Raw genomic sequence first — 20933 nt, 5'->3', positions numbered from 1 at the left:
TCTCCCACTCCCCCTGCTTGTGTTCCCTCTCTTGCTGTGTGTCTCTCTCTGTCAAATAATAAATAAAATCTTTTAAAAAAATTTTAAAAAAAACTCCCCAAGTTTTTTAAGATTTTATTTATTCATTTGAGAGAGAGCACAAGCAGGGGAAGAGGGAGAGGGAGAAGCAGACTCCCCGCTGAGCGGGGAGCCCCACGTGGGGCTCGATCCCAGGACCCTGAGATCATGACCTGACCCGAAAGCAGACGCTTAACGACTGAGCCACCCAGGCGCCCCAAGGCAGCTCTTTTTTAAAAGCTTCAACTTCACCACCGGTAATTACGCTTGATTACAGGTGTAAAAAGTTTTCCATAGTGTGTTTTATAAAATCCACTGTGAGTGTTAATCACATTTCGTCTCCTGTGGAGTGTTAGGTGTGTGCGTAGATAGGGTAGAATTCAGCATAAAGCGCTAATCAGGTGATTATCAAGTCTGAGGCAGCAACCAAATAGGTGGGCACTTTTTTACCGACAGCACTTAGAAACGGCCTGTGAGATTACCCTGAAGAGTTCAAGTTCTACTAAAATTATTTACAGTTAAGTGCTATAAAGCAATTCAAAGAATGTATAAACAATAAACCAACTCCAAGTTTTCATGGATGCTGTAATTTTTTTTACAGTTCCTGTCTTGAGTTAACTTCTAAAAGTACCGGTCTGTTTCAGAAATGGACTTTGGAGAATGCATAAAAATTGCAATCTCTAAAAAAAAAAAAAAAACAAAACAAAAAAACCCACCTATTAGTCAGATGATCTACCAATGAATGGATGGTAGTTCAAATGTAGTAAACTATAATTCAAGAAACTCTATTGTTCACAATTACTCCCAGAATAGTTTAATTCAACAATGTTCCAAATTAACTTTGTGACCACACCCTTGCGGAGCCCTCAGTTACCTGCATTCCTGCACCTGGGGGGTGGAAGGAAATTATGTAAAAAGTCAATAATGAAAGAGGTAAAAGCATTTTCAGAACTCGACTCTCCCCATTCCTTACCCTAGTGCTCAGAGCAATGGGAGGGGCAATAGAGAAAGAGAATACATACATTTCAAAGGAAACTATAAAAGTGTATCCACGTTGAGATAACCCCCAGAAGGTATAAATTTTACCAAGGTCATGGAACCACCCACTTCCATTCAGGAAGTAGTCACACCTACTTTGTGTCCAAAATAAACCTATACAATCGGAGGCATTCTAAAGGAGAAGGAGTCAAAAGTTAATACATACTTGCAATCGGGCCAGGGGGACAAAAAGAATACTCTTTGGAGAATAGGGGAATGAAAGAGAGTGTTCAAAGGAAAATTTCGCAAATATGCTCTTGGGGAAAATACTAATACAAATGAATATGAATCAGAAAATGTATTCTTCAACAAATTGCTGGGAGAGAAATAAATCTCACAAAGTTCATCTTTATTCAGAATATAGTTCTCTTTTTTTTCTCCCCGGCAAGCCAGAAGCATATGCCTCTTAGCAACGTTACTGCCCCGTGAGATCTCACCAGAAGTACAGCTAAAAATGGGTCCATATGTACCTTTGGCAATAAAGATTTTTTAATAACAGCTGAAATTTGCTTGTGTGCTTGTAATTCAAAACTTAGCCAGGTTTATCATTACACCTGATGTTGTATATAAAACTGTTTGTACTATTTAAAAATCTCTGTCAGATTTATAGAATTAACCACAGCACAGGAACTCCATGCTAGCGTGATAAGTGAATGATTGAACATGTGAATTTCAGCCTACATTATTGCAAAACATTTCCCCTCATGTATTCTTGAGATTAATCTCCAATTTTATCTTCCCAGGAAAAGTGCTGATATTAGAACAGAATCTATGAAGTTCTCTCTCCCCCAAGAAAACACCCCCTTTTAAGTGGAGAGTAAAAAAAACTTCAGCTTTTTTCCTATTTTTTATTTTTGTTAAGGTTTTATTTATTTGACAGAGAGAGACACAGCGAGAGAGGGAACACAAGCAGGGGGAGTGGGAGAGGGAGAAGCAGGCTCCCCGCCGAGCAGGGAGCCCGATGCGGGACTCGATCCCAGGACCCCGGGATCATGACCTGAGCCGAAGGCAGTCGCTTAATGACTGAGCCACCCAGGCGCCCCTTTTTTTCTATTTTTTAAAAATAATAGCTTTTTTGAAGTATAATTACATACTATAAAATTCACCAGTTTTCAGTGTACAAGTTAATGATATTTAGTACATTTCAAGAGTTGTACAACTATCACTACAATCCAACTTTAGAATTTTTCCATCACCCCAAGAATATCCCTCGTACCCATTCGAAGTCATTCTCCATCCTATCCCTAGACCCAGGCAATCAATAGTATTATTTCATTTTATAGATAAGGAAACTGAGATTTTAAGTTAAGTTCTTTGCCTAAGCGGTCACAATTATTAGGTCCTGGATCTGGGATTTGAACCCAGAAATATTTGACTCCAAAGCCATTTCTTTCCATATGCTATGCTACAGAACTAGGCACTACCAGATATATTTCTCCCCAAGACATAGCTACAGTTACTAGATAAATCTTGGACAAAAATAAATAAATCTTAAATAATTAAATAATTAATAGAATTGTCATTTATCTACTTGGTTTGACATTAGACAATGAAAAAAGTCACATAAACTGAAGCAACTTCTTGTGCCTGCAGTTCCTTCTATTTATTTATTAACCAGGTTTTTTCCATGAATGATTTATGACCAGCCTAATTCAGAAGACTCGAAGTGACTTAGCAAAGGCTTTCAATATGATGATTTTCAACATTTTGGGGTTCAAACATCTTTGAAGATAAGATGAAGGCTGTCCCAGAAAAATGGAAAAATAGACACACCATGGTGAATAACATTTCTAGGAGGTCATGGGCTCCAAAAGCCATAAACTGCAGTTTGAGAACTCTTGCTAATAATGGGGATGAAGCCTAGAGCAGTTGCTTTCCTGTCCAACACCTTTGGCGAGTATTACAAGGGGCAGCCACCACAAACAAACACCCTTATACAGTAAAGACCTGCATAGCTGGACATGGTAGCCCTGACCAAAATAGTGGGCCTGTTAATGAAGTGTTATGCTTGCTTTGTTTTGTATCCCTGGTTCCCAGCACAATACCTGCTACAAAATAGGTGTTCAATTATGTTTGACTCATGAATAAATGATTACTGAAATGTTTTATTCTGAAATAAGATATCACCTAAAATGCAAATGACCTGAGAAAGGTAACACTGAAGCTAAAATTTAGAGGAAGGTTTAAACCCCTATGCCAGTTCCTTTGAAATGAGGTAGGAAGGTCACAATGTGGGATTTGGAGGTTTAAAAAAAAATCTTTCACCAAGACCCAAATCAGGCAGGACCTCCATCATGTGGTGCCTTTCTGAAGAGACGAAGGTGAAAGAATAACTCACTTGTGGATTGCCACCAAATAAGCAGCTTCACAGCTAAAAACAACACATCCTCAGCAGTATGAGAACATCTTAGTGTTTTCCACATCTCTTCAGGTTCATTTTGCTTCCATGGAAACTACTGATTTATATCGACTCACAAAGAACTTCTGCAGGAAAGCAGTTGGAGAAAGTCAAATGCAGACTTGTGAGTTTCACATACTCAGAGGTCTCGAATTTTCCTTTCATGGAAAGTTGTCAGGGGCATCCAGCACACCTTCCAGCCCTCAGTTGATACTCAACACTCTTTTTTCTTTTTAAAGATTTTATTTATTTATTTGACAGAGAGAGACACAGCGAGAGAGGGAACACAAGCAGAGGGAGTGGGAGAGGGAGAAGCAGGCTTCCCGCAGAGCAGGGAGCCCAACATGGGGCTCGATCCCAGGACCCTGGGATCATGACCTGAGCCGAAGGCAGACGCTTAACGACTGAGCCACCCAGGCGCCCCTATACTCAACACTCTTATAGGCATTGCTGAATATATCATATGGAATCCTCAAACTTCTGCTTTCTACAATTCCATTCAGCAAACATTTATTAAAGGGTTACTATGTGCCCTGTATTGTCCTAGGCTTTAGAAATATAGAGATAACTTCTATGATCGATGTAGTATTGACCCCAGGGGAAGGGCTAATGAAGCAACATCTGTCTGCTATAAAATTCCAGGTATTTATTGGGGCTCCTCAGCCCCTAGGTGATAGGTTGTCCCGCTTATCTGCCACCTTGGGGCAAAGGCACCTTGGGGATCGCCTTTGGTAGTGCTGGCCACATTTATTAATGGCTAATTTTCTATTACACTGGGAGACTCAGACTCTTACTCACTACTTTGTCTCTTATATCTAGCATAAAGCCCACTATAGAGTAGATACTTGGTAAATGCTTGTTGAATACAATAAGGATTAAAACAGTTCAAATAAATTTAAATATTTTCCAATGGCAAGATTATTTTCTAAAGGTAAATACTCACCATTCTGGAGAGAAGGGAACATGATTGTAGGTAAGGGTTAAAGCAGAACTGGTTCCTCTAAGGTGGGGGATCAGGGCAATTAGACCATAAGCCCTCATTCCCAACAACATTTCTTAATGCTGTATCTGTAGCCCTTTTCGGTTTTTTTTAAGTATTTTTTTACAGATTTTTTTAAGTCATCTCTACACCCAACGTGGGGCTCAAACTCACAACCCCAAGATCAAGAGTTACGTGCTCTACCAGCTGAGCCAGCCAGGCGCCCGTCTAGCCCTTTTGTTTTTAATTCAGTTACCTGTTTTCTGCTGATGGGACATGCTGGGCTAAGAACCTTTATATACATAAAACCTATATATGTTTCTAAAGAAACTTGCACTTTGTCCCTTTCTAGAAATGAAGTGTGAGGAGTGGACTCTAAGATGACCCTCAATAATCCCAGTCTCTTATTATTTATGCCTTTGTTTAATCTCTTGTCCTTGAGTACAGATGGGATCTACTTCTAACAAATAGCACACAGCAAAGGTGATGGGGTATCACTTCCGTGATTGTTAGATAAGACTGTAATTTCTGTCTTGCTGACTCTCTGACTTGCTCAATTTGGTAAAACAAACTGCCATATTTTGAACGACCCAGTAGAGAGGACTAAGTGGCAGAAAACTTCAAGACAGCCTCTGACAAATAGTCAGCAAAGAATGGAAGCTCTCAGTCCATCAGTCTTTGAGGAAATAAATACTGTCAACAAGCACATGAGCTTGGAAGCATATGCTTCTCCAGTCAAGCCTCCAGATGAGACCTCAACCTTACCTGACACCAAGATGGAAGCCCTGTGAAAGAGTCTAAAACAGAGACTAGCTAAGTTATGCCCAGATTCCTGACCCATAGAAATTGTGAGATAATAGAAATGCATTGTTTTAAACTGCTAAGTTTGTGGTAAATTTTATGCAGCAATAGATAGCTAATACAGAGGAGAAGTTCATTCTCTTGTTTTCCTTTTGTCTTCCATCTGTCACTTTATTTTTTTTTTTAAAGATTTTATTTATTTATTTGAGAGAGAGCACATGAGAGGGGGGAGGGTCAGAGGGAGAAGCAGACTCCCTGCCAAGCAGGGAGCCCGACGCGGGACTCGATCCCGGGACTCCAGGATCATGACCTGAGCCGAAGGCAGTCGCTTAACCAACTGAGCCACCCAGGCGCCCCATCTGTCACTTTAGTTCTAAGATTTAATAGCAAGAAGAGAGAATAGTAACCAAAGTGATAAATTAATTTCAAGGCTAATGATAGCCAGTAACAGAACTGTTAGAATTTCAGTAAGAGAATGGAAATGTATAGTTGCTAAAAAGAAAAAACAAAAAAAAGACTATAGATCATGAAAGGAACTCTCTGAAGACTTCAGTTTCAGGCCAAGGTCGTGTAATGGGGCCAGCATTTCACCAGTGCAGTGAAACAATTAAAAAACAGATAAGTTGTATGAAAGACCAGTTTGTAAGACACTGTACATCGGAAAACAAAGGACAGAGATGTGAGAGATGAGAAACAAAGGAGATGAGCCCTATAATTTTCCCAGCTCACTGCTTTGAGGATTTTGCAGGCCATGCTTCAGAAAGGGGAAATGCAGGCAGAGTCCAGTGATTTCCTGAATTAAAGAGACAAATCTGAGAGTCTGGGAGACTAAAGCAGCTAGGGTTCTCAGGAAAGAGTACTGGAGAGGAAATAACTACGCACAGAGAATTGTGGACATCTGCAGATGGTCTCCCTGAAGTACTCAGCTGAGGAATGATCAGTGTGTATGTATGAGAAAATTACCTGAAGTCAGGGGAAGAACTACCCAAAAGGATCAGAGGTAAGAGTGCCAGGCCCTCACATAAAGCTGGTAATAGTGTCTGTTCTCACCAAGCCTCAAGATTCATAGAGTGCTGGCTTAAGTCTGGAAAAGGATCTTGCCTTAGTAGTGGTGGATGATTAGCGCTCGAATAAGCACATCTTTGGTTCTGACTGTCAAATCTTAAAAGCAAGACCCAACACAATCAAATAGTTTCCAAGTAACTTAACTGCATACCTGAACAAAGCTCAAGAATAATTTTAGGATACAAAAATATCTGGCACACAAAGAGGTAAAATTCACAAAGCCTGGCATCAAATATTAAATAGCCACAAATGATCAGGAAAATATGACCCCAAATGAGGAGAAAACTCACTCTATCAAAACTGACACAGAATAGATACAGATGTCAAAATAGTAGAAAAGTATATTAGAATAGTTTGTAACTGTATTCCATATGTTCAAAAAGAAAAGTGGGTATCTGAAGGATATTTTAAAAGCCCAAATAAAACTTCTAGCAATGAAAATTACAATGTGTGAGATGAAAATATACACTGGGTGGGATTACTGTTAGATAGATGTTGCAGAAGAAAAAATTAGTGAACCTGAAAACATAGCAATAAAACTATTCAAACTGCAACACAGAGAGAAAAATATAAAAAAAAAAAGAAAAAAAGAACTAAAGAAAGAACACAGCATGACTTAGTTGTAACTCCAAGCAGCTTAGTGTATGTGTAATTGGAGTCCCTGAAATGGGAAATTGGTTGGGAAGGGAAACACATTTGCAGAAATGATGGCTAAATTTTTTCTAAATTTCCAGGTTCAAGAAGCTTAACAAAAACCCAGTCACAAGAAACATAAATAAAGCAACAGCAAGGCACATCATAAACACATTTCTGAGAAACAGCGATAAAGATAAAATCTTAAAAGAAGCAAAAGAAAAAAGACACATTCTGTACAGAAGAACAATGAAAAGGATGACAGCAAATTTCGCATCAAAAACAATGCAAGTGAGAAGACAGTAAAGCAATATTTTTAAGTATTAAAAGAAAAGAAGCCTGGGCGCCTGGGTGGCTCAGTTGGTTAAGCGGCTGCCTTCGGCTCAGGTCATGATCCTGGAGTCCCTGGATCGAGTCCCACATCGGGCTCCCTGCTCGGCAGGGAGTCTGCTTCTCCCTCTGACCCTCTCATGCTCTATCTCATTCTCTGTCTCAAATAAATAAATAAAATCTTTGAGAAAAAAAAAAAGAAAGAAAAGAAGCCTGTTAACCTAGAAATCTAGGCCCAGTGAAAATGTCTTTCAAAAACAAAGGAAAAATAGACTTTTCAGACATACAAAAGATAAAACAATTTATCACCAACAAACCTATAAGAAATGTTAAAGAATGTCCTTCAGACAGAAGGAAAATTGTATCAGATGCAAATATGAATCTACACAAAGGAATGGTAAATACATATATTTAAGTCTCTTTAGAATACAGTTGACTATTTACACATGAATAATAAAAATGGAGATGTGATTTGCAAGATATATAAAAGAAAACTATATGACAACAATCCCACAAAAGCTGGGAGGGGGATAATAGAAGCATAATGTTGTAAGGTTCTTATACTCTAGGAGAAGTGGTATAATATCACTAGAAGGCAGGGTGTGATAAATTAAAAATGCATACAATTACCGTAAAGCAACCACTAAACTATAACAAAAAAGATTATACCTACTAAGCTATCAAAGGAATTAAAATAAAACAATAAAAAATGCTCAAACACCCCAAAAGAAGGTAGAAAATAAGGAAAGGGAAGAGAAGATGAAACAAATAGAGGGGGGGAAGCAAGTTGGTAGCATTAAAGCAGACTATATCAATAATTACATTGAATGTTAAAAATTTGAAACACCCCAATTAAAAAACAGAGAATAAAAAACAGATTGAATAAAAAGGGAAGACCCAATTAAATGCTACCTATAAGAAATGAACTTTAAATAAGAAGGCGTAAAGAGTAAAAGAATTGAAAAATATATGCTACCATAAAGATAAGCAAAAGAAAGCTAGAATGGCTATATTAATATCAAGGTAAATTTCAGAGCAAAGAATATTACCAGAGATTAAAAGTGTCATTCTGAAATGATAAAATGGCCAACTCATCAAGAGGACATAGCAGTTCTAAATATGCGCCTAATAACAGAGCTTTAAAATACATGAAGAAAAAACTGACAGAACCACAAAGAGAAATAGACAAATTTCTACTATTTCTACAATTGTTATTGTAGTCTAATATTTTAATATTCCTCTTTCAATAATTGATAGAGTAATAAACAGAAAATCAGAAAGAATATAGTATACTTCATCAACACTATCAACCAAGTTGATGTGATTGACATTTATAGAACATTCCATCCAACAATATAAAAACACACATTCTTTCTAACTGCACATAAAATATTTACCAAAATAAACTGTATTCAGAGAAAAGTATGCCATAATGAACAAAAGGAATAAAGTCACACAAAGTATATTCTCTGATCACAATGGAATTAAATTAGAACTCAATAACAGAATATCTGGAAAATCGGCCAAATGTTTGGAAACCAAATAATACACTTTTAAATAATCCATGAGTCAAAGATGAAATTAAAAGTGAAATTAGAAACTATTTGGAACTAAATTAAAATGAAGACACAACATATCAAAATTTGTGAGATGCTGCTTAAGCAATACTTTAGGAAAATTCTGTAGCATTAAGTCTTATATTTGAGAAAGAAGAATGGTCTCAAATCAATGACCTCAGCTTCCACCTTAAGAAACTAGGAAAAGAAGAAATTAAGCTCAAAGTAAGTAGAAGAAAGGAAATAAATCAACAAAAACAAAAGTTAGTTATTTGAGAAGATCCGTAAAATTGATAAACCTCTAGCCAGACTGATCAGGAAAAAGAGTTTCAGCTTTATTGAGGTATAATTGACAATAAAATTGTAAGATATTTAAAGTATACAAAGTGATGATTTGATATACATTGTGAAGATTCCTCCCATCAAAGTTAATTCCTCCCATCAGAGTACTTAAAGAGCTCTCAAACCTAATTATAGGGGGGAAAAAATCCTAATACATTTGAGCAAAGGATTTAAACAGACCAAAGAAGATATATGGAAAGCAAAGCAACAAAAGAAAAAGTCATTAGAGAAATACAAATTAAAACCACAATGAGATATCACTACACACTTATTAGAATAGCTAAAATATAAAAGACTGACCATATTAAGTGTTGATGAAGATGTGGAATAACAAACTCTCATACACTGGTGGTCAGAATGTGAAATTGTACAAACACTCTGGAAAGCCATTTGGCGGTTTCTTCAAAAGTTAAGCATATACCTACCATATGATTCAGCCATTCCATTTTTAGGTACTTACCCAAGAGAAATGAAAGAATATATCCATATGAAGATTTGCAAATGAATGTTCAAAGCAGCTTTATTTATAATAATCAGAAGACAACCCACGTCTCCATCAACCAGTAGATGGACAAACTGTGCATTTAACAGAATATTATTCAGCCATATAAAGGAATAAACTCCTGGGCGCCTGGATGGCTCAGTCAGTTAAGTGTCTGCCTTCGGCTCAGGTCATGATCCCAGGGTCCTGAGATCGAGCCCCACATTGGGCTCTTTGCTCAGTGGGGAGCCTGCTTCTCCCTCTCTCTCTGCTGCTCCCCCTGCTTGTGCTCTCTCTCTCTCTCTCTGTCAAATGAATAAATTAATTTAAAAAAAGGAATGAACTACTAATAGAAACAACAACATGGAGAAATCTCAAAATAATTATTCTGAGTGAAAGAAGCCAGAGAAAAAGGAGTACATGCTTTATGAGTCCATACTCATAAAACTCTAGAAAATGCAAGCTAATGTACTTTTGGGAGTTATAGATATGTTCATTATCTTGAACAAAATTTATGAAATTGCACACTTAAGTTATGTGCAGTTCATTGTATGTCAATTACTCATCAACAAAGAAGATAAATATCCATAATTTATTGCAAGGAAGGAAAATTTTGCAACATTTACAGCCATCAAAAGAGGAAAAATGTAAATTCTATGTATAACATTGATTTGTACCAATGTAATTCATGTCAAATATCACAAATATTTTCCTTATTGAAAAAAGAATCCTCAGAGGCGGTGCATCCCTATAAATCTAATATGATGAACTCTACGTGGGAAACCACGCCCTGCCTGCCTGATACACAGTCTAGGTTTACGAATGTGTCTCATTTTGTTCCTTAATCATCTGGAGCTCTGTCTTCACTGCATAATTAGTTAGGAAGGGAAGATTTGAAGGTACCTTCCTAAAGGACCAGCCAAATCTTTCAAATTGGGCCAGATCAAACTCAGGCAGAGATCTGTCTCCCACTGGTGAGAAGGGGTCTCCTCACAATATCCCTCTAAAATAATTATTATAGTCTTCATTTTACAGATGAGAAAACCAAGGCTTGGGAATACTAATTTCTTCTGGCTCACCCGGTTGTACCAGAAGGCATTATCAAGGTCTGTATTAGATAGACTAGATTATAAAGTCGAGGATATTCACACAATGAGTATAAGAGTTAATGCTGGTTGAGGAACCCAGGTCCTGTTTTAGGCTCTCTACTCACGTTATCGTATTTCGACTTCCCGTGTTTATTTGGTCCCTTCTCCCTTCCTCATTATACATACATCCCTTGAATTCAGCTTAGGTTCTTCCATATGAGAACTTTGATTTTTAATTTTTTTTAAGTAGGCTCTGTGCCCAGCGTGGAGCTCAACCCGGGGCTTAAACTCACGATCCTGAGATCAAGACCTGAGCCGAGATCAAGAGTTGGACACTTAACCGACTGAGCCACCCAGGCGCCCCTCATGTTATCATATTTAATGAATGATGATTAAAACACTGAGGACTGATTTTGTCATTCCTGATTTACAGATGGGGAAACCAAGCCAGAAATAGGTCAGTGCTGGTGAGTCACTGAAGAGCTGGGGGTGGATTACAAATATGATAACACCATAAACAAATCCCAGATGGATGAGTTTCGGAGGCAGAAGAGACAGGGACCAGGGAGATGGCAGAAGTGCACAGCATACCTCCTGGAGTCTGTATACAATTTGCCAGAAGAGATGCTTTGGCTGTATCTGCCTTGTATTTCCATTTAAGACATCGCCCTCTATTTCTTAAGGGAACAGTGGCAATTTCTGACAATGTTCTAAGAGGCTTCTGGACATAAATCTACAATTAAGCCTGAACCAGCCTTCATGTCCTTCTCTGAGTCCTTTACCACAGAACTATCCTAAACCCCAGAATAGATACACCTCTGTTTGATATGCACTTTATCCATGCTATCCCATGGTAAATCATTTGCATGCAGGAATTCCAGCATCTTGGCTTCATTTAATTTTTTGCTCAAAGACAAGAAAAGATAGAAAATCTTTGAAAAGAATATCCCAAGAGAATTTTACCTCAGCACTTCTTATGTTGGAAGATCAAAAGTTTTTTCTCCAAAATGATAAAGTGTGTGGTTAGCAATGGGAATTGATAACATATTAAATTCTCTTCACCCAAGAGGGATTTAACGCAAAAAATAAAGTTCTTTGGGTCCACTTAAAAAAATGCACACATATGTGGTAGAAATTTCAAATGATAAGAAGACCACCTTATAAAGCTGGAAACAATAGTAATGATAATTTCTTGAATGTCACTAAATGCCAGGAAGTCACATACATGCTTTTGATTAATCCTCATAATAATCGGGTAAAACATTGGACAGTATCCTCATTTGCAGAGAAGGACATGAGGTTCAAAAGGTCATGTGACTGGGGCGCCTGGATGGCTCAGTTGGTTAAGTATCTGACTCTCCATCTCAGCTCAGGTCTTGATCTCAGGGTCATGAGTTCAAGCCCTGTATTGGGCTCCATGCTGGGTGTGGAGCCTACTTTAAAAATAAATAAATAAATAAATAAATAAATAAATAAAAAGTTTCAAAAGAAGGTCATGTGACATCTTCAGGTTCACACAACAAATACGTATCAGAGTAAGGATTCCACCCCAGCTTTGTTTGGCTTCAATCCCCATATCACACTACTACTGTGGTCTTGGAGGAAAGAGTCACTTCTGTTGCATTTCCCCTTATGTGTTTCAGAGGATATGAACTGAGCAGTACATGGCTGAAACCATGAGAAATTCTCTAGTTAGAAAAGATCATCAAATATTGCCTCCAATCTACATTAGCAGCGTGGCTCTGGGAGAAAACACTTGACTTTGGGCCTCATTCTTACCTTGTCTCCAAATTAGGTCTAACAGTGGATATTGTGGACATGTGGACATTGAAGCTTATTCATGTGATTTCAGGAAGCTTATATGTTAGACGGATCCACTTATGCCAAAATTGGAATCACACTTTGATGTAGCCCAGAGGGAAAAGCTGACCAACTGCACTGGATGGGATTCAGGAAGGGCTGCATCCAGGGCCTGAGGGGGTCCTACCTGTTTGCAACCTTCACGACTTTTCTTTCGTCACACCAGTGTCAAAGGCCCATTCCAAAACCCTGATGAAGTGCTTGGGATTTTGCCATCTGTTCACAGACTTAACATCGATATTTATTAAATTCTTTATATAGATTATCTCATTTCAACCTCATGTAACTTGATAAAATGGGCAATGTTTCAATTGAGCAGTGGGGCAGAGAGAGTTTGAGTGATTTGCCCAGTGGCACATAGCTAGAAATGACAAAACTAAGATTCAAACTAGGTCAATCTGACTTCAACATCTACCCTCCGGACATCACATCAGTGTTTCTGAAAGTGTGGTTGTTTTAGGAATTCCACAGCTGGGCCATCTGGATTGGTGGGGGGGCATCTGAGTGGGGCCCAAGAATCACACACATTCTTGGGCCCCACTCAGACCCACAATAATGGGATGGAATCGGCTGCACTTGAAAGTGTGGACACTGATGCTCTTCAATGAAGGCCTGTTCCTTGCCTGAGCATGTTAGAAGGGCCTGCTCCTGCCTGTCTTCCCCCCACTGCTGCTCATGGGCACACCTCCCCCAGCTGTCTCTAAGGCCCAGCTCCTTACTGTCAGTTCCATGTCCCTAAGACATGGCAAACACAAGTCTATGAAACTAAGGACTACACATGTCAGAGAGTAAGATTGACCGGGTTTGGGGTTGTTTCCAACTGCTGGGACCCCCAGGTTTGGGCACCAAAGTCTAGGAGAGAAGAAACACAAGTGAGCTCTGGTACAAGGTACTGTGCTCAGTGGTATATACACACAATTCCGTCCAATCCTCTCCAATCACCCCTCAACGTGGGTTTCTTTACATCCATTTAAAAGAGGAGGGTCATAAAGTAAAACAAGTGAAAAGATTTCCCAACATCACAGGCAGTGTCAGTCAGATATTTTCCATTTGCCTCCCAGGAGGCACTCCCCACTTGCTCTCTGTCCCGAAAGCTGACCTCTATGACCACATCAAAGGTTGCTTTGCCCAAATGGGCTCAGCCACTGGATGCCCTGGCAGGATAGGGGAGGGCAGGAGGAGAATGAGATCAAGGGAGTTATTCCTTGGCTTTCCTCCTTCGGGGTCATTTTCGGCTGGTAGCAGCCCTCGACTGAAGGTTGCGGTTCCCGTCAGATGCCCCCCTCTGGGTTATCACAACCACTTCCTTTTCTTTTTCATGTGGTTCCCCTTTACCCTTCCCACGCCTTTGTAAATGGTTCCTTTTTCAAGCCTTCCTGAAATTATCCTAATTTGAGCATGCCTTCTGTTTGCTGCTGGGTACCTGACAGATACACATGGTTATTGAGTAATGGAAGTGGGCTTGAAACCCAGACCGAGTCTGGCTCTGAAGCCCATGTTCTTACCACTACTCTATTCTTGTACTCTGACGTCCTAACCAGAGCAGATCCAAAGACAACACCACACCTCTTGCTCACTCATTTCAATTCAGCAAACATTAACATAGTATCTACTACGTGTTAGGAATCACCTGGAATCACAGACAAGTTGCTGGACTTTCCTGAGCCCCCTTTGTCCATTTCTATGAAGAATGAATAGAATTATCTACATAAATTGTAAAGTTGTTCTTAGGATAATATAGTATTCTCTATAAAAGGTGACTGGAAAACTATGTTACATATTTTTTTCTCAGAACTTTCTACAATGCCTGAGTCACAGTAAGACTCCAGTAAATGTCATTTGAATGACTTACTACCTGGATGGATGGATAGATGGATGGATGGATGGATGGATGGATGGATGGACAAAACATGGTTGGTTTTTGGGCACTTAGACATGCTAGAGATGTGTAATGTATTCACTTCCTTTCAACGGAACTTTGAACATTCAAAGGACAAATGGCTTTCCCACTCCTGTGTGGGGTACTCCTCCCTCCACTCTAAGACTGAGAAGGCTGGGAAACAGGATGAAGTCCCAATCTGCTACACTCGCCCAAGGGTCACCTTCCTGAAAGTGAATGGACTGAGTCTGTACTTAGGCAAAAGACTTCACATTGATTTTAAGACCATCAATAGTAGTTTTTGCAGATACTCGGAGCAAGACGCGAAATGTGCTCGAGCACTCAATAACTTCCAAAGCAGCATTTTAATGAATTACAGTAAATGCAGATTGATCAGGAGCATATGGATTTAATTTATCCTTAAGGACATGCATTTAAACATTTAAGGGGAAAATGTGTCTTTTGAAACATTCTGGATTGTGTCCAGTGCAGAACATTTAAAACAAATTTTCAAATTTTAGATGAATCCAGATCTCGGGTGTACTTGCTTAGTCTTCATCGAGAGATGCAGATGGAAAATTATTTTTATTTTAAAAATAGAATTCCCAAAAGGAGCTAGGAAGTGGAAGGCCAGCACTCAAGTCCCAGCCTGACCGTTCATCATGTGACCTTGGCAAAGCCACCGGATTTCTGTGAGACTGTTTCTCACTTGTGAAAACCAGACAATGCCTTGTGCACTTTGCCTGGTTTCTGTGACGGTCGGATGCGATGATTTATGTCAGAACTTGGTGGCTGGTAAAGTGCTACCCACATTGATTTATTTGGTGTCATGCACACAGTAGACACTTTCTAAATATTTGCTCTTCACATATTGATTTTAATTTTGAAATAAATGACTTACTTCCTTTTTCTTTGTGCTTCCTTTCATCATCACCCATTCAGCGTCAAGTTCACTGAACTCTCCTCCATTTGGCTGAACTGTAGATGGATGCTTGTTGCTGGTTTTTGACGTTGGTTTTCCACAGACTCCCAGATTCCCTGGAAGGAGTACTAATTAAATTGATGCAATTGACACAAAAAGCTTCCACTTTTAGCCTTCTAGAAGAGCTTATTAAAATATATTCCACCAATAATTTTTGCTGATCAGCTCTGGCCGGGGGCAAGATGAACTCCCTGCCCCAAACTATACCAACCTGTTCAAGGACATTTACATGGTGCAATGTTGATTCATCCTCACTGTTCCAATAGCCAAGTCCTTCGACTGAAAGTAACCTCAGGTGTGGAAGGCAGCCATTCAGGAATTCCAGAAGCTCTTCTCTCTAGCACACCTTGTTCCCCAACCCCCAAAACATTTTTGTTTTGTGGTTATTTTTGTTTCTTTCTTGTATCTCTGCTGCCTCTGGACCCTTTCAGAGAAAGATTTTTTAGCTTTTTATTTTAAATTTAGATATAGAGAAATAATTTTAGATTAAAGAGAAACTTGGCAAAAACAGTAACAAAAATCCCCATATGCTCTTCACCCAGCTTCCACTAATGTTAACGTCTTAGGTAACAATAGCACAATCACTGGAACCAAGGTACTGATATTGGCACAATAAAATATTAGCCCTTCACCCTCTGCTCCCCCACCCCTTTCAAATAAATAAATAAATAAATAAATAAAATCTTTAAAAAGGGGGCAGGGTGGCTCCTGGGTGGCTCAGTCCGTTAAGCGTCTGACTCTTGATTTCTGCTCAGGTTATGATCTCACGGTCGTGGGTTTGAGCCCAGCTTCATCTCTGCGCTCAGCGTGGAGTCTGCTTGTCCTCCCTCTGCTCCTCCACCCCCAGCTCTCTCTCTCAAAAGAATAAATAAAAAATTTGGGGCGCCTGGGTGGCTCAGTTGGTTAAGCGACTGCCTTCGGCTCAGGTCATGATCCTGGAGTCCGGGGATCGAGTCCCACATCGGGCTCCCTGCTCAGCAGGGAGTCTGCTTCTCCCTCTGACCCTCCTCCCTCTCATGCTCTCTGTCTCTCGTTGTCTCTCTTGCAAATAAATAAAATCTTAAAAAAATTAAAAAAAAAAAAAAGAATAAATAAAAAATTTTATTTATTCTTTTGAGAGAGAGAGAAGCAGAGAGAGCACAAGCAGAGGGAGAGACAGAGGGAGAAGGAGAAGCAGACTCCTCACTGAGCTGAGAACCTAACATGGGGCTCGATCCCAGGATCCCAGGATCATGACCTGAGCCGAAGGCAGACGCTTAACCATCTGAGCCACCCAGGCGCCCCGACAAATAAAATCTTTAAAAAAATAATATTAACTAAATTACACACTTAATTTTTATTTTGCCAGTCCTTCCACTAATGAACATTTTCAGTTCTGAGATACAAATGAGTGTCCCAAATTTCATTTAGTCTCCTCTAGTCGATGACATTTGTTCACTCTTTCCTTGTCTTCCCTTGATACTTTTGAAAAGTACTAGTCAGTTATTTTGTAGAATGTCCCACAACTTGGGTTTCTTTGATGCTTTCTCACAATTATATTTAGAATATGCATTTTTGGCAAGAATGCCACGGGAGTGATGCATCATACCAAAGGATACATCATAGCTGCGAGTCTTATGACTGGTGACGTTGACCTTGATCTCTTGAATCACTTGATTCCCTCAGTGTCTGCTGAGTTTCTCTACTGTACAATTATTGTTTTTCTCTTTGTCGTTTATAAATCTCTTCAAAGAGATCCTTTTAAGAGATGGAAATATCCTGTTACTCCTCAAACTGTTGTTGGCTAATTTTGGCATTTGTTAATGGATATCTTGCCTGCAACAATTATTACTGTGGTGTTCTAATACTGATTTTTCATTTCCCTCATTCCTCCTACATATATTAATTGCAATTCTTCTGTAAGGAAAAGCTATCTCTTCTTTGCCTGTTCATTTATTTATTCAATCTTTTATTTACAACAGTCTGGCCTTCTGGATATATTTATTTTATCCTGTGGTTTATGATTCAACACTACTCTTATTCATTTTATTGCCCAAATTGCTCCTCCAGCTTTGGCCATCGGGAGCTTTTTCAGGTTGGTCCCTATGCCCTTTTGACAAGTCCCATACTTTTTCCAGAACTTCCTTATTTTCGGGCACACAGGTTGCTCCAAGCTCATCTTGTGCTTTCCTTTTCCCAGCCCTGGAATCAACAACTTCTTCAAGAAGACTTGGCCCCTCTTATTGGAAAATGATGTCTTAGAAACCAAGATCTGGGTGCTAAGGTGTGTCCCTACTTCTAGGCCCTCTTACTGGACAGAGCTAAGAAATGTATGTATGTATATCAATCCATGCATACATACAGTTCTTTATTTCTGTGTCTCTTTCTGGGAACTATGGGTTCCCACTGATAGCTATGACCCTAATCCAACATGACAGAATTCATTCTAGCCCTGCCCCTTTCCTCATTCGTATCACTATATTTCTCCAACAGTGAAACCTCACTCTCATTATTTACAAAATATGTACTTATTTGTTCAGCTCTAAAATTCACATAAAGTAATTTCAAAATTGCTAACCGATTTTCCATCAGAGTCAGATTTGTTAACTAGAGTGTAGTACATGTGTATAATTCTGTTTGTCCCTGGGTGTACAATGTCCAGTAAAAACACTGTTCTCCTAAGTTACTTAGGTTGGTTCTTTTCTTCCCCATGCCCTTCAGTATGGTTATGTTATTCATTTGCAATACAGTTAGGTTCAGCTGTTTCTGTGGATATTCCATTTTGGGTTCCCTCACATCCTAGTGGATTTTTTTAATTACTTACAATAAAATTCACTATGTATGGAATATGAAAAGTACATAAAGTCATCTGACACTATATATATGATACAGAACAGTTTCTTCACAACAAAAACGCCCTCATGTCACCCCTTTGTAGTCCATCCTTCCTCACTCCCCAAGCCCTAGAAAACACTAATCTGTTTCCCTTCTCTAGTTTTTCCTTTATCATATTGTTATATAAATAGAATCATACAATATGTAACCTTTGGTCTGCTTCTTTCACTTAGCAAATGCATTTAAAATGCATTTGCATTGTTGTGTGAGTCAATAGTTTGTTCCTTTTTATTACTGGGAACATTACACAGTATTGAAATACAAAGGTTTGTTTATGTATCTGTCAGCTGAAGGGCATCTGGGTTGTTTTCAGTTTGAGGCAATTATAAATAAAGTTGCCATAGTCATTGGCGAAGAGGTGTTTTGGTTTTTTTTTTAAGATTTTACTTCTTTATTTGACAGAGAGAGAGACAGCCAGAGAGGGAACACAAGCAGGGGGAGTGGGAGAGGGAGAAGAAGGCTTCCCACGGAGCAGGGAGCCCGTTGCAGGGCTCAATCCCAGGACCCCGGGATCATGACCTGAACGGAAGGCAGATGTTTAACGACTGAGCCACCCAGGCGCCCCTGGTGCAGAGGTTTTGATGCAAACACAAGTTTTCATTTCTCTAGGACAAATACCTAGGAATGGGATTGCAAGCTTATATGGTTATCTTGGTCCATTCAGGCTATTCTAACAAAATACCATAACCTGGGTAGTTCATAAACAGCAAAGATTCATTTCTCAATTCCGAAGGCTGGGAAGTCCAAAATCAAGGTACTAGCAGATTTGGAGTCCGGTGATAGCCCGTTTCCGCACAGATAACCATTTTCTCACAGTAACCTCACCTAGTGAAAAGGACAAAAGATCTCTCTAGGATCTCTTTTATAAGGGTACTGATCTCATTCATGAGGGCTCCAGTATCATGACCTAATCACCTCCCCAAAACCCTGGCTGCTAATACTATCAACTTGGGGGTAAGGATTTTAACATATGAGTTTGGAGAGGACACAAATATTTAGTTTATAACACTGGTGAACTCTACCAAACATTTAAAGAACAAATATGAATTCTTCACAAACTCGTTTAAAATATAGACGAGGAAGGGACTTCCAAACTCATTCCATGAAATCATTATTGCCCTACTAAAGACAGATAAAGATATCACAAGAAAAAAAAAGACCAATATCTCTTATGCATATGGACCCAAAAATCCTCAACAAATGCTAGCAAACCAAATCTGGCAACATATTTCAAAGACTATACACCATGACTAAGTGAGATTTAATCCAAAAATGTAAAGTTGGTTTAACATGAAAGTCAATTAATGTAATACAATATAAAAGAAGAAAGGATAAAAATCACATGATCACCTCAATAAATGTAGAAAAATCATTTGACAAAATCCAACAACCTTTGATGATAAAAACATCACTTGTTAAGCTGGGAATAAAAGAAAAACATCCTCATGGTGATAGAAGGCAGCTATTAAAACCCGCAGCTAATATCATACTTAATGGCAAAACCCTGAATGCTTTCACCCAAAAATCAGAAACAAGACAATGATGCATGTTCATCATTACTTCTACTCAACAATATTCAACAATATAATGGAGGCAAGAAAATGAAATAAAAGGCATCCAGTTTGGAAAGAAAGAAGCAAAGCCATCTCTTTTCTCAGATAACATGAACTTATATATATAGAAAATCTTAAGAAATCCACTTAAAAAACAACCCCTATTAAAACTAATTAGTTCAGGAGCGCCTGGGTGGCTCATTCAGTTGTGTCTAACTCTTGATTTCAGCTCAAGTTGTGATCTCAGTGTGGTGAGATTGAGCCCTGCATTGGGCTCCACACTAGGCGTGGAGCCTGCTGGAATTCTCTCACTCCTCCCTCTCCCCACATCCCCCACACTAGTGCTCAAACACTCTCTCAAGAACAAAAGCAAAAACAAAACAAAACAAAACCTAATTAGGGACGCCTGGGTGGCTCAGTCGTTAAGCATCTGCCTTCGGCTCAGGTCATGATCCCAGGATTCTGGGATCGAGCCCCGCATCGGGCTCCCTGCTCCACAGGAAGCCTGCTTCTCCCTCTCCTACTCCCCCTGCTTGTGTTCCCTCTCTGGCTGTGTTTCTCTGTCAAATAAATAAATAAAAATCTTTAAAAAAAAACTAATTAGTTCAGCAAGGTTGCAAGATAAAAGATCAAAACACAAAAATAAATTGTATTTCTATACACTTGAAATAAATAATCCAAAAATGAAATTAAGAAAAAAATTCTATTTAAAATTGCATCAAAAAATATAAAATCCTTAGTGATAAAACTGACAGACGAAGTGCAAAATGTACACTTTGAAAACTAAAAACATTGCTGAAAGAAATTAAAGAAGACATAAATAGTTGGTACAGCCATTTTGGAAAACAGTGTGGAAGTTCCTCAAAAAGTTAAAAATAGAGCTACCCTATGACCCAGCAATTGCACTACTGGGTATTTACCCCAAAGATACAGGTATAGAGAAAAGAAGGGGCACCTGCACCCCAATGTTCATAGCAGCAATGTCCACAATAGCCAAACTGTGGAAGGAGCCGAGAT

The sequence above is a fragment of the Leptonychotes weddellii genome, chromosome X (genome assembly GCF_054177405.1).
Source record: "Leptonychotes weddellii isolate Sample4059 chromosome X, ASM5417740v2, whole genome shotgun sequence".
NCBI classification, from domain to species: domain Eukaryota; kingdom Metazoa; phylum Chordata; class Mammalia; order Carnivora; family Phocidae; genus Leptonychotes; species Leptonychotes weddellii.
Note: the sequence above shows the minus strand (reverse complement) of the source record.